The 16,182-nt window shown below is 38.0% G+C and overlaps 1 long non-coding RNA gene across 1 annotated transcript; it reads left to right on the plus strand.

Annotated features, from left to right (window-relative positions):
• The first annotated feature begins 7,189 nt into the window (after positions 1-7,189).
• LOC129784332 (uncharacterized) lies at positions 7,190-15,812 on the plus strand. Its single transcript, XR_008746919.1, has 3 exons — positions 7,190-8,302; positions 14,129-14,336; positions 15,292-15,812. It is a non-coding gene; the product is annotated as an uncharacterized LOC129784332 (long non-coding RNA).
• The last annotated feature ends 370 nt before the right edge of the window (positions 15,813-16,182 follow it).

A 16,182-nucleotide genomic window follows, 5' to 3' on the forward strand; every position in this document is an offset into this window, starting at 1 on the left:
GACAGTTAAAAAGAAAATGCAGTTGTGTAACCATGCTTACAACATATTTAGCAGGCTTATATTTACAAAGATATACAGTATTTTAGGAACATGTAAGACCATAGAAGACATCCAAATGTAGTTTTTCATTCAACATATCTATCTCTGTGACATAAAGGTATTTATTACCATATTACCAGGCAATCGGTTTTTATTTTTTTTAATCCCATGTCTCTATAGTAACAACCAGTGTTGTCATTAAGGGGATTCTGGGAAGGAAATATTTATCACTGAAAAAAAGCACAAAATCCCATGTATTTTACAGAAAGAAAGAACATTGATTGAAGACTGACTTCTTCAGAAATTTCTGAACTTTTGCGTAGCTTGTAAAAATTCCCCACCCACATTACTCTCTTTGAAGCATACTCTCACAGAGCTGTTCCTTCCATTTCTTGCCATAAAACTGTCAGCTGAGTGTTTCATGTTGTGATACAGCTCTCTCTGTTACAGGAAATCAACCTAAGTAGTTTTCCTGTGAGTATAAAAGAAGCACATAAAATCCATTAACCCTTTCAATACATGATATATTTACACACTTGTAACCTTGCAAGTCTTAGAACAAAGGAAAACAGACTCAATGAGAAACAGCAGTGGTTGCAGAGATATATTTTTCTTTAAAAAACTTTTACCTACTTATTGGGTATTTTTTTTATTTATCCACAAAAGATATTCGTGGGTGTTTTCATGAGTGGCCTTCTTCACAACTTTGCTATTTCTAACAGCTGCAAAATAATCTTTTTCATACTAAATATTAGCATACTCTCTCAGCCTAGAAGATAAACATTTGGTTTTCTTGACTTGACAGCCTGATATGTTGTTCAAACAGAGTTGTGCCATGAGCTCAGATCCAGCTCTAAATTTTTAACATGTGGTAGATATTTCTGATTTAGTTCCTGTGAAACCTCTTGCTGGATTGTTAGAAATAGGCAGACTGCAAGAGATTAAGAACTCTGAATAAGGTTATACAAATTCATAATCCTTAGCTGAATTTTCTTAGACATCCAGACAAAATCTGGAACTGTAATAAGGATACCTTGCACTGTGGAATTCTTAATAATTCTTAACATCCTGCAGATGACGGTGTATCATAACACTCACTCACTTAAAAGTATCCTAATATTTTACATGAATAAAACTTACTTTGCAGTCCGAACTGGAGAAGACAGCACAGAGGTCTTTAGCTTAGACCATAATAAAAGCTAAGCAGGGATCTTAAAATCAAGATCCAAAAGCCAAAATATATACCATTAACTCCATCTATCAGAATTTTTTGTCTACTCCATATGAATTTTGCATTCTTCTCCAAAATTCATTTATCTGTGCTATATTCTACTGTGAGATGAACTCTGCTGTCAGAAACAAACGTTAAGAACCATCTTCAAAAGCAAAATAGGTCATGTTTCAGGGAAAGGATTTTTGACCTTCAAGGGGCACTCACAAATAGCTGCAGATAGCCCCTAATTCAGACAAAATATCGCCAACTCTTCTTTTGTGAGGAAACATGAGGCTCACCTAGCCTTTCTTTTGCTTTGTATTCAGTCTTATATTCTCATAAATTCTGAACTGCAACTTCTTGCTGTTCTACTACACATTCTTTGCTGAGGATATGTCCGCATGTACCTTTGGTATATCGTCATAAGTTTTCAATGAGTTCAAACAGTTAATGGTTATCATTGAAGTCAGCTGTGCCTTAGTCCAATTTCACATCTTAAACTCTTTATCTTGGGAAATGCAGGAATAAGTCAATACACAATTTCTTTCATAGCACCAACCTGGCTTAATCCAAAACAAAACATTCACCACCCTCAGAAATACAATAAAACTTCTGAAATAATAATTTCCACAGACTGGCAGTTTTCTTCAGCCTGAGTGATCAATAATCCATAACATTCTTCTGATTCCTAGAAATGTAATTATGATTTTTCAGGAGGAAATACAAACTGAAGGATTTGATATCTGGTCCGTGCTTCAGGGCACTGATGTGTACATGATCTACACATTTTTCTGTGTGGCTTATATAAAAGTCATACAAATACTGCCCTGACTGTTCAGGGTACTTACAATAAGGAATACAGTAGTTCTTAAATGCCATGTAAGGAAGACATATAGCATATAACCCACAGGTAGAAGGAGGATCCACAGCTCTTAAGGCAGAGTTTTCTGCATGGCTCTGATTTCCCCTTCTCTGTGAAAGTGCAAGTGCAACAGTTGGGTTAGGATGGGAGAAAAATTTCTCTTTTAGTTTTAGGTCTAAGTTTATCTCTGGGTCCCAACTAAGACACCTACAGGATGTTTTAGCTTAGTGAGGGACCTAAGCGATTTGTGAAGATCATTTCTCCAAGCAGGAGTCACGTTGGTCTTCAGCCCACGCCTACCAAGACTGAGGGGGGGAAAAAGTAGAAATATAAAACTTTCCTGCATAAGATTAAATATGTCTTTCTGTAGTCCCAGCTTAAACGTAGACTAAACACACTTCTGTCGTGATTAACTTCTTCCGTCACATTTTCAATGGCTACACTTCGCTATTCCACGCTACAGTCCATAGGTGCACAGGAAAGCTCCAATAATTTCTTAAGAAGCCATGAGGAGATACATGCAAATTCAATTTTTCTGAACTCTGCTAAAAAAGCATCTTTTCTTTTTTCATTATTTAGTGAATGCTCCTCTCCCCCCGCTCCCTTTTCCTCCTCCCAAACCCAGCAGAGATTCCTCTTCTACCCGTCACATATTGTCCCTTAACTGGTACTTCCTCAGAAAGAGAGGCTGAAGAGGTTTATAGATGCCATCACACTGGCAGGGAGCATTGTCAGAAGCCAGCCATGCCCCTATGTTCCTCACCAGCTTCCCCCAGGGCAGGGACCCAGGGGGCTGCCCCTGGTCCCTGCAGGGGCCACAGGGGCTGCACTACAAAGCACCTGTGCATGTCCAGGACTGCTCTGCATCAAGTAGCAGCTCTGAGCATCAGGTGTGCTGCCTGACACCACTTGCGGTGTGAGGAACTAGTTTGCCTGAAGAAACGGAAGATTCCCACAGGACATTTTGTGCAGACCAGAACAGCGGACAGAGCCCACCTGAGCAAATGGGTGGCAGAAATCCAGCCAGTTGCTGTTCATACACAGAAATCACATACAAAAGTAATCAGCAAAAAAAGTTGCATTCCTCCACGATGTCAGTAAGATTTGAGAATGACAGAAGTGCACTGGATGGAAGAGAGGCATCACACTGCCTTGTCCTCTGGCCCTGTGGTTTGCAGCAATATCCATGTTCCCTCTGGTTTTCCATATTTGAAAGGATGACAGTGGTTTTTACGACCAACAAAGTGGTCATCCATTGTGTCAAAATTATTGGCAATTTATGTTCTACTGCCTTCCTTCCTAGAATCAAAGTGGACAATGCATGATTGTAAAAAGTACAGGACTATCTCACAGACAGCTGCTAGAAATTAAAATCAGTGATAGTCTGGGAATCAAAGATATCAGTTCTCCTCCAAGAATGAAAGAAATAATAATAAAGAAAATACCCAGGAACTATGAGAGCTCCAACTGTAAGTTGAGAACACTGTTAGAAGAAATGCCATTAGGATACAAATCAAAATGTTATTCTTTGATATCTGGATACAACTCAAAGCACTTAGAAACTGCACAGAGTATTTTGGCATTATTAAACATACTTTTAATTATATCTGAGTTCTAACCAGTCACACCTAGACTTATTCAGGATGCATTAAAAAGTGTATTTTATAAACATAGCCCATTCTGCCATGTAAAGGTAATGTCAAAGGCAGTTCAAAAGGACATCCATTCTCTTTTTTTATTAGAGTTCTCCTTACTAGTTCCAGTTTTCACCGCTTTCCAGGACCAAGTCTTTTCCTTTCCTCAATGTAATAGAAAGTACCTGTTTTCCTTAGGATGTAGCTTTTAAAGCAGCTTTCTCCATCACTGCTGCCTACTTCCAGGACCTTGAGCCCGAGGGCTCTGGAGGTCATGTGCAAAGCCTGATCTCCAGCTTTTTTGCTGGAATAGCCTCCAAGTTGCATTTGAACATTTGTGCAGCCTATTGCTCTGGCATGCCCTCCTCGATTTCTCACTGTCAGTTTTGACACAAGCAGAGAAAGACCGCAAGCAGCTCATCTGCTTTTCCTGAGCCTCCCCACCTCCTGGGGTACTGGCTCTAGCCTTAGTTCCTCAGATAAGGCTACAAGTTCCACTGGACAAGTAGGTCCTCCAGAACATCTTGCTTGTGTAACAGCTTTAGAAAGCAGCATCTCCATTGCATGGGCAAGGGAGACTGTAAAGAAAGGGAAGGCACTGTTCATCAGTGTTTAAAGCTGCATCTAGGACGTATGACCTTTGAATCATAAAACAAAGGTAGATCTGAGCAAGCGCATTCTGGCTCCTCTACAGCTCACCAGTAGGATTTCAGTATCGCAGAAGAAGTCATAGGCATTTACAGAGTAATTTGGGCCACAAGAAAAAAAGTTTTCCTGTAAAAGCAACATTAAGACCCAGGACTGCACAAGCTGAAGTGCCAGAGGCTGTTGCAAGGAAATAGAGGAGAACAGAAAGAAATGGTTTGAAAAAGCTACAAATACACATCTCAAATTATATTTTATACACTTCACTAGGCAGTGTGACAAGAAGTGATAAATTGTATAGAATGATTTTTGGCTAATTGGAAAGTTACCTTTTAAAGAATTTATGTTCAAGAATATATTTTATAATCAATGTCACAATTTCCATCATAGTAGTAAAAATGTACTCAAAATAAAAATATAGTCAGCTTTTATTGCAAAGCCTAATTTTAGCAGTTTGGGAATTTTCAACTCAACTCATTAGAAGAATAAAACAATTTCAAAAAGGAGAAGAAGATGAGTCTGGAAAGTCTGAAGAAAACTGCAGTTAATTAAAGGAGAAGTTTGTTGTCTCTAGATTGTTATTACCTTTTCCGGTGACCCATAATTTAAACCACTGCAGTTACTCATGAACAAACTATATTTGAAGATGGCACTTCTGTCATTAAACAGTTTTTAATCAAATCTGGCATTTCCACCTTTTGAATTGTTTATTTTCTAATAGAGCTTAAATTGTGAACTGCTTCTGTCTCCGATAGATGTCATTGGGAGTCTTAACTGCTGTCTCAAGTGAAATTAGTACTGAGTGTTATGGGTCTGACCAGTGTCATACTAAGCTCAAACTCTCCTTGATTTCCCTAAGTTCTGGACTGGAATCTATTGCTTGAACGAATGCATTGCCCTCTGTTGGTCAGGCATGTGTCATAGAGCATCACAGAAGATGGGACATTGTTTAGGAAATTTATGTTTTTGTGTATGCCGAACAACTAGAAAGACTCCAGGAATTTAAAAATACATACCATCGTTTTTAGAGACTGATTTTTTTTTTTTAAATGACCCTAAAGGTCTTTTTTTGACATTCTTGTAAGGTGTTACTGCTTTGTGCCTCTCAGTGTAGCCACTGAAATCATATTCACACACCTGAAAATACAAAGGGCATTTATGTTTCTTCCAGGAAGTTCTGCCATGGTTCTGTGCCGTACTCAAGTGCAGAACCACAGTGATAATTGCTGTAAGATGCAAAAAAGAGTTTAGGGAGCGAAACTCAGTGGAGCAGAAAGAAAGCATGGGACAGCCTCAGCAGTACCCTGGACCATGGCCGTGCCACCAGACCACCTCACGGCACCAGGCAGTCTGGACATTTGACAATGATTGCCTGCCTGCCTTCAAACACAAATGCACATACATAACCCTAATCAGGCAACCCCTAATTAGGCATCAGTGTCTAATTGACAGCTTTCCTGCTAAATTACCCACATGTATTGTTATTAGCAACATTAGGATTTTATTTGCTCTTTAACCCAAAATCATCTATTGATAGATATATTAACTGGTGTTTTCATGCATTTAAGGCAGTCCCTTACAAACCAGATAATTTTGTGAGTGGCAAAATGAACAAAATTTGGCTGCCTATGGATTTATAATTGAGTTCCCATGTGGATTGTAATATTTAATGAGTTGAACTCCAGTTACCAACCTTTCCACAAGTGAGAATTTTAATAAGGTCTTTCCTAACCTGCTCACTTGTTTTCACAAAAATCATAGGAGCTTCATAACCTCAAGATACCCCTCTGTCATTGTGGGTTCAAATTAACCCATGATTTCAAGTCATTAGAGACAAGACCAACAGATACACACTCAGACATACACATGCCAAGCAGGATTCCATGTCTCATCTCCTTAGAAATATAGGTTTCCAATTTATACTGAAAACAAGTGAAAATGCAAGTTAAAAAAAGAATTTGAGGTAAAAATTAAGATGTTTGTGTTGCAGTATAATCAGGCTGGAGACAATCCCAAGGTCTCATCTCATTGAAACGGAACCTTCCTCTTCTTTGCCATGTAAGCTGGCCCCAGGTTTTGGCCTTACATCAAGTACCAAGAGAAGACATTTGGGGGAGAGGACCAAGTAGCTCAGTGTTTTTTCTTTTTCCTAGGCAATGGCCCAAGAGAAATCCAGTCTCCTTTCAACCCATACACATAGGAAGAAAACAGAGAAGTGACTGCCATAACCTCACCCAACCCAGACACATGAGCATCAGAGCACAGCCAGGCTTACTGCCCTTTTCTCCTCTAGCAGCGTGGGTGGTGGCAATGTCCCCAGAGCAGGCCACCTTGGAGATAAAATTGTTTATGTTTCTCATAGCTGCTTCGCCTGGGATGTGTCAGAGAAACACCACTGCTCCAGCCACAGCTTCAAACTTCTCTCTATAACCACAGGAGTCAAAATCTATCATACTGTTAATGAGGCGTGAGGTTCTGATGTAATCATGTAAGTGCAGGTCTGCAGACAAGCACCCAAAACTTACATAGGCTCAACAGGGAAAATTAAGGTGTTTTTAATTACACACCTAAAACAAAGAGAAGAACAGTGTGTGTAAGGTGGAATTTGACAGTTTTTTATTTCAGTCATTGGCACACAGAACTATTGTCCTTCAGCAATCTTAATGAGTTCTGAAACTATGTTTTTAAAAAAATCACTGAACTTCCAAAGCTTGAAGCAAAAGAAATTCTGTTGTTCACAGTGAAAATATAGTATTTTAAGAGCATACAGCCCTCAGTGTCTGAAGAAAATTAGGAGGCAGCAGCCACACCTTTCCTTGCTGGAAATTCACATAAACTGGATTTTTCTGGAAATATGGTCAGAACCTTAGAACTGTATAAATTTATATCTCCTGTACATTTAGACCAACCTGTCTTTCCAGTCATCTGCACTGATCTTTCAAAGGTGTTAAAAATGTCATATAATTTTAATAATAGGCTTCCACAATCCACTGTTTTACAGTCTTCCATGTACACCCTGATTTGGCTAGAACTTGTCCCTGGTTTTAGAGGTTTGCAACTATTTCAGCATCTGTTGGGTGTCTCTGCACTTTTCATGAAGACAGGGAGAATTTTATCCATCTCTCATTATTTTGTTCCGCCTGGATCTGCCAGGGTTGATTGTAAAATGAAGAGTCCATGCAGGACAGCTCTGGATGAAAAAGTAATACAGAGAAAAGTAAGAAATATCTCACCACAGTGAATTCCCACTCCAGTTAGATCTTTGAAGTTACTGGCATGAACTCTCTCTCACACAACATACCCCTAACTCGTATAAGTGTGTCGTCTCTACTAAACAATCCTTTATATTTATTATTATTACTCAGTTCAAAGGCTGATGCCAAGCTGTCTGAGGAAAGGAAAGTACATGGTGTATTTTTTAAAAATCCTCACCTTCACTGGAGTTTTATGTTCCTTGGGGTTTCTCTTTTCTTTCTTTTTTTTCTTTTTTTTTTTTTTAAGCTCTGTTCTAAGAAAAGGAAAGCAGGGGATTTACTAAAGGCAAGGCAAGTCGGTTAGTTATGAGTCACCTTCATGACTTATAAAGGGTCTCAAATTGTTTGGAGAGGGCTTTCTTCACCTGACTTGTGCTGCAGGGATATCAGGCGACCAGCCAGACCAACAGACCTCTGTGGCAACTGCTTCTGCCTCAGTTGCTTTTTTCATTTGCCTTATTTCTCTCAGTCTCTCTCTCTCTCTCTCTCTCTCAATCTCACTCTCCCGTTCTCTCACTTCAGAAGAAAAAAAAAAACACAACCCCAGCTCAGTGATCATGGTTAACCGGTGAGATGGAACAAAGGGGAAGTCTGTGGCCTTCTTGCTGCATTGGTTTTGCTTGCATCTCTGTGTAAAGAAACTGCCTCATAGCAGGTAGGTTTTTCAGTTTGGTTCTTTGGCGTTTTTGTTTATTTTTGCTAGTGCTCTTTTTTTAAAAATGAGAGGTTTGTATGTTAGAGGAGATGGGGGCAGGCCAAGGGAAGGGGCCCCAGGGCATGGTTTAGAAGCATCAGGAGTCGGAGAGGCTACACTTCAAACATTTACACACATGCAGAAATCCTCAGGCAGGCACCCTTATGGAAATATGCCTTCAGCCATCCAGAATCGCACACGGACAACCCGTCTTGAGTGAATATAAACCCAGTCGCCTTGCTGTCTTTGCATTCAGTTTTGTAGGTGACCTCACATTAACTGATGGGACAGCACACATGAGAAAGGTGTCTGCGGTCAACTAAGAGGACGTGGGGGATACATGCTGCTTTTTAGCTCCTGCACCCCTCCCTTTTTTGTTTTGAGATGAATCGTTTAGAAGAGCATGCAATATGGATTATAATTTCTGCAGTGTTTCAGTTTGGAAGAGTTTAACGATTAATCTGCAGTTATTCTCTTGCCTACAGCTTGCCAGAGACATTTTGAGGTGGGGAAAAGTAACTGTACAGATTAGTTTGACTTATTTAATTTTGGCCATACAGGTAATTTTGGACATGGGACGGACAAGTTCTGGACCTCGTTTTATAAATATGCAATAGAGAAATAGCCATTAAATTATAGCCATTAGACTTGCATCATTTATATATGGTTTGTTCTAATTCTTTTTAAAATTAAGATGTTTAAAATGTCCATATAAAAACTTTATATAACTTCCTTGAAATGCATATCCATACTGACAAGATAGTATCTCCATGCTCAGCATTAATACCTGTCTGGTGAAAACTCTTAAGGCTTAATTTGGCCATAAAAATTTTCTCCGAACTCAAATTTGGCAGCCAATATCTAAGATTAACCATTTCCTTTGTTAGCTTTTTAATATGTCAATTTTTAGCATACAAACAAGCAAAGTAGCTGAAATATAGTATTAAAAAAAAAAAAAAGTAATCCAGCTATTTGATCCACAAAGTGAAATAAAGGCACATTTTATTTTAGAGGGAAGTTTTCAGCAGAGAAAAGCCACTTCTACCCATACACACATCTTTCCAGTATCTTAAAAGACTTGAATCCAAGTGTTTTTTAAAAAACAGATTTGCTTTCTAAGAAATTAGAGGAGAATAAAGGACTTAAAATTCTCCTGAAAATGTAAATAGGGTATCTGAAAATGAATAAATGAATGCCAGGTGTACTGTTTATGTGTAATGGCCTTTTGTAGGTGATTAAAAGAATTATAATTATATTAACCCTAATTCTTTTTCAGTCAAAATTAGATTTCTGCTATTCAAGGGTAAAAATATCTCTGAAACTGGTACATTTCTTTTTGGTCTTATTTTTTACAAAAATTATTTCTTCATGACTTCAGAGGCAGAGAGATTCAAAAGCCACTCTCATATACTATACCAAATTTTGGTTTTGACAAATATAAGGAAATAAGCATATCCAGAGGGCAATCAGCAACATTCTGAGAAAGATGTAAAATAGATGACGATGTTACCCTTTGGCCAGCACCCACTTCTATCTCCCTCTGGTGAATGTTAAGGAAGGATACGCAGAAAGACAGCACAGATGGAAGACCTAATTTTGCTACAGCTGCAGTTAGGTGATGTAGGTCCCACCTCATGTCACTTGCAAAGCTATCAAAGCAGACACAGTCTGCTTTCTGGCACATCTCTCTCAAGACCCCAAAGCTCCTTCAAGTTTTTTCTCCCAGAATCAGGCCTTTAGTTTATTTTCAACGGGTATTTGAACATTGTGCTTGTGAGCTGTGTCTCATTTATATGCAGGTAAATGGAAATAAAAGGCTGAGGCTCACTAGGTCTGTTTCAAAGCCTGTTGCAGTCAGAGTGGGTCTCTGTTCTTTAACTTCAAAGCATCAGGCTTGGGATCTACCACAGCCTGATTCCTCCAACATGACTGTGAGTGTCATGTGCATGAGCACTGAAGAATTCTGGTCTTGGTGATTTGCCTTTTCTCCCTCCCACCCTCCCACTGAAAAGGGGCTTTGTAACAGAGGTGATTGCACAACCCTAAGCACCTTCAAATGAGGCTTCCCAAAAGGCAAAGTTCTAAATTTTTTTTGCGATTTGGAGAACACCATTTATCTTTTCTAAATTGGCTACCAAATTTTGCAGAGTTGGAACTACTTCCCTAACCTGTATGTGGTTTTCATTAAAAAATTATATTGGGAAGTACTATCAAAGTTTGCATGTCCCCTCACTACCAATCCAAAGAAAAATGTTTGAATTTTACTCCAGATTCATGACAAAGGATTCCCTCCAGTTGACTAATAGGTAAATGAGAATTTGGTCATTTGGACTGGAGAGGCAATACTGGCTAATAATCTCATAGACCAACACACTGGATACTTCTATTCCATCAGTAGACCAGCATAAATCCACTCAGACCCTTGAGGTGCCATACAATGATGTACAAATGTACAGGTGGAGAAACAAGCACTTGTCACATTTAAACTAAATAGTTTTAACTGTACTTGTGGTGCTCCTTCTGAAGGGAATCTGAATATAGACTATGATATGGAGGAACTGATTAACCATTAATATTTCACTGACCAAAGAAAATCCTAGGTTAGAGAACAATGAGCTACCTACACTTGAGCAAACTTTTTAAGTCCCTCAATAACTCATAGCTATTTTTTTTTAATATTTGAAATACAAAAATAGCTATGAATATGATTTCACACATTTTGGAAGAAAGATTGTAAAGTAAAATTACTGTAGTCAACATTTATTTTCCTTTAATGACATAGGTCTCAGTAAGGTCTCAATTAGTTGCATTAACATTGCACCAGAAATGAAGATAAACATTGTCACATACTAAGGAAACTACAAAGAGAAGAAATTAAATATATGTGCATATCTGTATACAACAGCAGACAAAAGCTTGGCATGTTTACTAATTTTACTTTTTTTTTTTTTATTGCTTATAGTTCAGACTAAGTCATCCAGCCTCTCAGTTTATACGAATTGCCTCACAGGCTTTTCAGAAAGCACTAGCAGGTGTCTTTAACCTGCCATAGCAGAAGTTTAGGAGCTTTAGGAGGTATTTGGAATAGGAGACATGAACTGTGGAGAAAAAATGTTTGTCTGAAGGAGAGTGGTCTATAAAAATGTATGACAAGAAGCAGAATAGACTAGACTATTTCAGTTGGAAGGGCCTTACAGCAACCATCTAGTCCAACTGCCTGACCACTGCAGGGCTTACCAAAAGTTAAAGCATGTTGTTAAGGACATTGTCCCCATGCATCTTAAACACCGCCAGGCTTGGGACATCAACCACCTCCCCTAGGAGGCCTGTTCCAAGTAGATGAATACAGTAAGGAAAACAGCTGGTGGAACAGATCACTTCTGTATAGTATTGACAGAAAAGGCGGAGGTATGACTTGAATGTGAATAGAGAATAACTGAAGCAGAGATGACACTGGAGGAAAAATTATGTGTAGTAGTTGATATGTCTTAAGTCAAATGTCACTACTAAGAAATCCAGAGGGATACCTCAGACAAATAGGTAAAGTCAATGATTAAATGAAGGCTAAAAATACAGAGAGAGGTCTGTGGCCACAGAGGTGGAAGGAGAACAGAGAAAGAACAGTTACAAAAAGGTGAGGTGGGACAACATTTTCAAGTATGTCTGACCGTCAAAGAGGGATGAAATAAAGGGTAGAGCATCTAGCCTAAGAGATCAATTTTGAAATGGACAGCTTCTGTGGAGGTAATAGCAATGAAAGCAGATATAAAGTTTGAAAATTAAATTAAAACACACTCCTATCTGACTACAACAGATGAAGGACAGGACCTGATGATCAGGGATCAGCAGATAAGATAGGAAGAATAAGTGTGTTATTCTGATGCTAGTGACTGAAGGAAGAGGGTGCTAGAAAGAGGAAGAGGGAAATGACACCAGATCTTAGGAGCTTTTTCTTTTTTGATGTTGCAAGGGAAATAACAGGGGATTTTATTTTATTATATTTAAGCATGAGTATATGTTCATCGTTTCCACTGATGACAAGGCCACATTTTTAGAGCTGTATGAGAAGACAGGCAGCAATATATGTATTTGTTCATGTAATGGAAATCTGACAGCTGTACAAAAGGCTGTTACAAAGGTTCGGCAAGAGGAAACACATGTCATTTCTCACCACTTCCTGATGAAGCATGATTTTTTTTTTTTTTTTTTTTTGCCTTTAGCACACAGAAGCAAAACAGTTTGCAGCACTGGAGATGCTATGCAGCTTTTAAACCCAAAATTAAAATGCTAGGGTGCCAGCCTAGGCAAAACTACTCCATTACATAAATCCAAGATCATGGGAGTTGAAAAGCACCGAAGACAGAAGCTTGTGTGTGGCTACAGCTACCTGCTTATCCACTTTTGCCTAAAAGGGCTGGCTCTGGAGTAAAGCTGCAGAGACCAAATACTGCCTGAAGTCTCTCACTTCCCTCCATGCTCAACAGTAATGTTGGAAGTAGGCACATGCAAGTACAGCAGTCATTCAGCTTCTTTAGAGAAACAACTATTAGATCTATTCAAGTGATCAGTTTCAAAACCATCCCTTCTCCAAGACTGTGCAGGAGAAGGCAGACTGAGAAGGAAAGTGCCGTCAACCACAAATGGCTGCTGCAAACCACAGATAAAAATATTCTCTTTTTTAGCAAAACCCATAGGACACTGGCAAACCTGAAAAGGCTATAAAAGAATTAGGGTTTGGGAAGCATGGTGTAAAGAATAGCAACCTGGAATACATTTAAGAGAGTGCAAATTTACAAATGTTCTATAAATATTCCTGAGGCAACAGACTCAGAGGTGACAGAAGCTTCTTGTAGCAAAGCTCTTGTCCTACTGCCTAGTGTGATCCTTACCCAAAGCTTAATGAAGCCAAATTTAGTGTTCCCACAAGAGGAACAAACGTTTTGCATCAAGCCTTTCATAAATATGTATGCCCACTGGGTGACAGTGAATGAATAAGGAGTCAGGGACTTAAGAGACATTAAAAGCACTATAATTGAATCAGAAAATAATTTAGGTTGGAAGGGATCTCTGAAGCCCATCAGATCCAAATCCCTGTTCAAAGCAGGTTCAATCCACAATAAATTCAGATGAGACAATAGACTTTTGTTGCCAGAATTATTTTGTTTGCTTTTTTCCTAAAAAAAAAAAAAAAAAATTAATACCTTAACTTGCATCTCTCGTCCTCCTCCCCTGACCTGCACCCCTCACCCTCCACACACCACATATGCACACACAACCTTCAGGAGTACTGATGTATAGGTTTAGAAACTGTTCACTTCATTGCCCACAAATGCAAATGTTGCACCACAGGTTTCAGTGTCTGACTTCAGTGGGAGTTTAGCCTGAACACTCAACAGAGCTCTGAATCATCATTTTAAATTTGAGGTTTGGAAATTTCTAAACCACTTTTTTCTGCCTACCAAAATTTTATATTCATCTTGGAATTTTTCTTTGCTACTTACATATCACAACCATGTACTTGGCTGGTTTCATTTAGAGTGGCACAAAGAGAAAGGTAATTTCCCTAAAATCTCTAAATTAGATCACAGTCTTACTATGACATTTTAACTTCCTCTTAAAACATGTGTTAGTAAGAGTAGGGAAGTTATAAAAGTACATAAGTTTCTTTAAATTTACATACAAAAAAGATATCCAAAATTGTGTCTGTATATATTGCCTCATTTCCCATATTGTTTTTCTTGTTACTTTTTGCTTAAACAACAGTAAATGTGTCTTTTTTTTTTAAAGTGGTTACTGGGAGACAAAACAGAAAGCAAACTAAGATTCAGCAACTTCTGAACACTGCCCAGGAGCGGATACTTTATTTTAGAACGATGGAGAAAGGAAAATATATTTCAATCAAGACATACTGAGCAAAGAACTAACTGGGCATTACTTAGGCCTTTTTAAAACTGCTTGGAATGACTGTCTCAACTATTCCAGCCTTATTACCAATGTAAGTAACTGAAAATTTTAAAAAAAAAATCAGATAATTGGATATGTAATGAGGATTCTCTTACCTTTCTTTTACTGAGTGTTTCTACTGTACTGTGTGATTTCTTTGCAGATTTTTGAAATATTTTATAGAATTACTGATTTCTAAAACTATGTTTTCTTTGTTAGTTTTCAGGAGAGAGCTCATAACAGGCTAAAAGACATTAAAAATAAATGCTCAACTTTGGTCAAAAAAATTCAGCACCTGTTTTTTATATGGTCAAAGCATCAGTGGCTGGTTAATATTAAGATAATCAAATAATGTCCTGTTCAACACAGACAGTTGTAATCATTAATTTCATTCTAGCCTACTGGAATGAGGATGTAGGAGCCCTGTATATGGATCCTAGATCTGTCCAACAGCTTTTCTCTCTGCTCAGTGCTTATTTATTCCAAGATCCAAAGCAATATTTGTTGCTTAATCTCAAACACAACATACTGATTAAACTGTGATTATTTCTTAGCTCTGTTTCTTACATCCTGTTAAAACAGTCGGCTCTCCTAATAGGCATTTTGTCTTAAGTTAAAATAAACCTAAGTCAATTTCGCTGTACTTTATCTTGGGCTCTTAACATTTTGAGGAACTGACTGATATTAGAAGTCTTCATTAACTGATATCTAAAGAAATACAAAAATTAGGTAAGACTGTGCTACAATCTGTCTTTCTGCTCAATGCAAGAAAGCAGCACACAAAAATGCAATAAGCAGAATGATGGACGTTCTTCAGAGAAAAATAGTGAATGTACTCTGGTTTTCTTATAAAAGTAACAAAAAAAATCGCAGGTTTGACTGTTTTTAAACATACAGCAGATGGTTCCTTTGTATTTAACTGACTACAATCCTTTTTCCTTTAATGGCTTTCCTTTCTCTGACATAATTTTTTATATGCATTTCTGTCTTTTTTTTTTTTTTCTTAGGTATATCAAGGGGAAAACCAGTGGTTTCAGTTCTTTATGTCTCACACTCCAGTCTCTGGAGTTCTTCTACAGGCTATATGTTGTTAATGCTAATCGTGATAGGGGTTTTTACCTCTGACTGACTCCTACATATTAGCATTAACACTGTATCATGCCTCTTACCAGAATTCACATGGAACAAACTGCTGCTGTGGGAGGATAACAGAAATTGTGAATCAGTCAGTGCTATGCTGGGGAAACCTCTGTTCTACATGTAAAAAGACGAGTTGTTCTGCATACAGGCATGCTTGCTAGAACGTTTGCTTGGTTTAGAGTCACTGGAAAAAGCAGGGGGGAAAGCAGCTTTTTGTATCAATAAGTCATTACTAGGATGTAGAATGTGTATCATTTTGAGCACAACAACCTGTTTTTTATTTTGTTTTAGTGCTTTTCAGGTCTTCTGGTTTTACTTCCTACACAAATATTTCATTTCTTCATTTTATCTAGGAAAGAAAAATGACAAATTAAACTTTTGGCATGTATGACTGTGCATTCTATTCATTTCTACAGAATTTTATTATATTTAAGAGAACAGCTGACAGAAAATGTTTCTTTGAGGTTTTATTGTCAGTTCATTAGGAGAAATGGGTCAATGGGCCATTAGGAGAAAATGAAAATAGATTTATTTTATTTTAGGATTATCAGTGCAGTCCAACCTTTTAGAAATCCCAGAAAATTCCAGAGAAATAGGAAAGTATTTTTATATTTATTTTGTGGAAGGTTGAAATACTCACAGTCACAAAAACTGAGTGACAAAGCCAGTCTTTAAAACTCTCTATCTTACGCCTTAATTAAATCTGCTTAATGAATAGCTTAGGTATGAAACGTTAATTTGATGAGGGAGTAGAATGG

Source organism: Falco peregrinus, chromosome 4 (assembly GCF_023634155.1).
Source record: "Falco peregrinus isolate bFalPer1 chromosome 4, bFalPer1.pri, whole genome shotgun sequence".
NCBI lineage: Eukaryota > Metazoa > Chordata > Aves > Falconiformes > Falconidae > Falco > Falco peregrinus.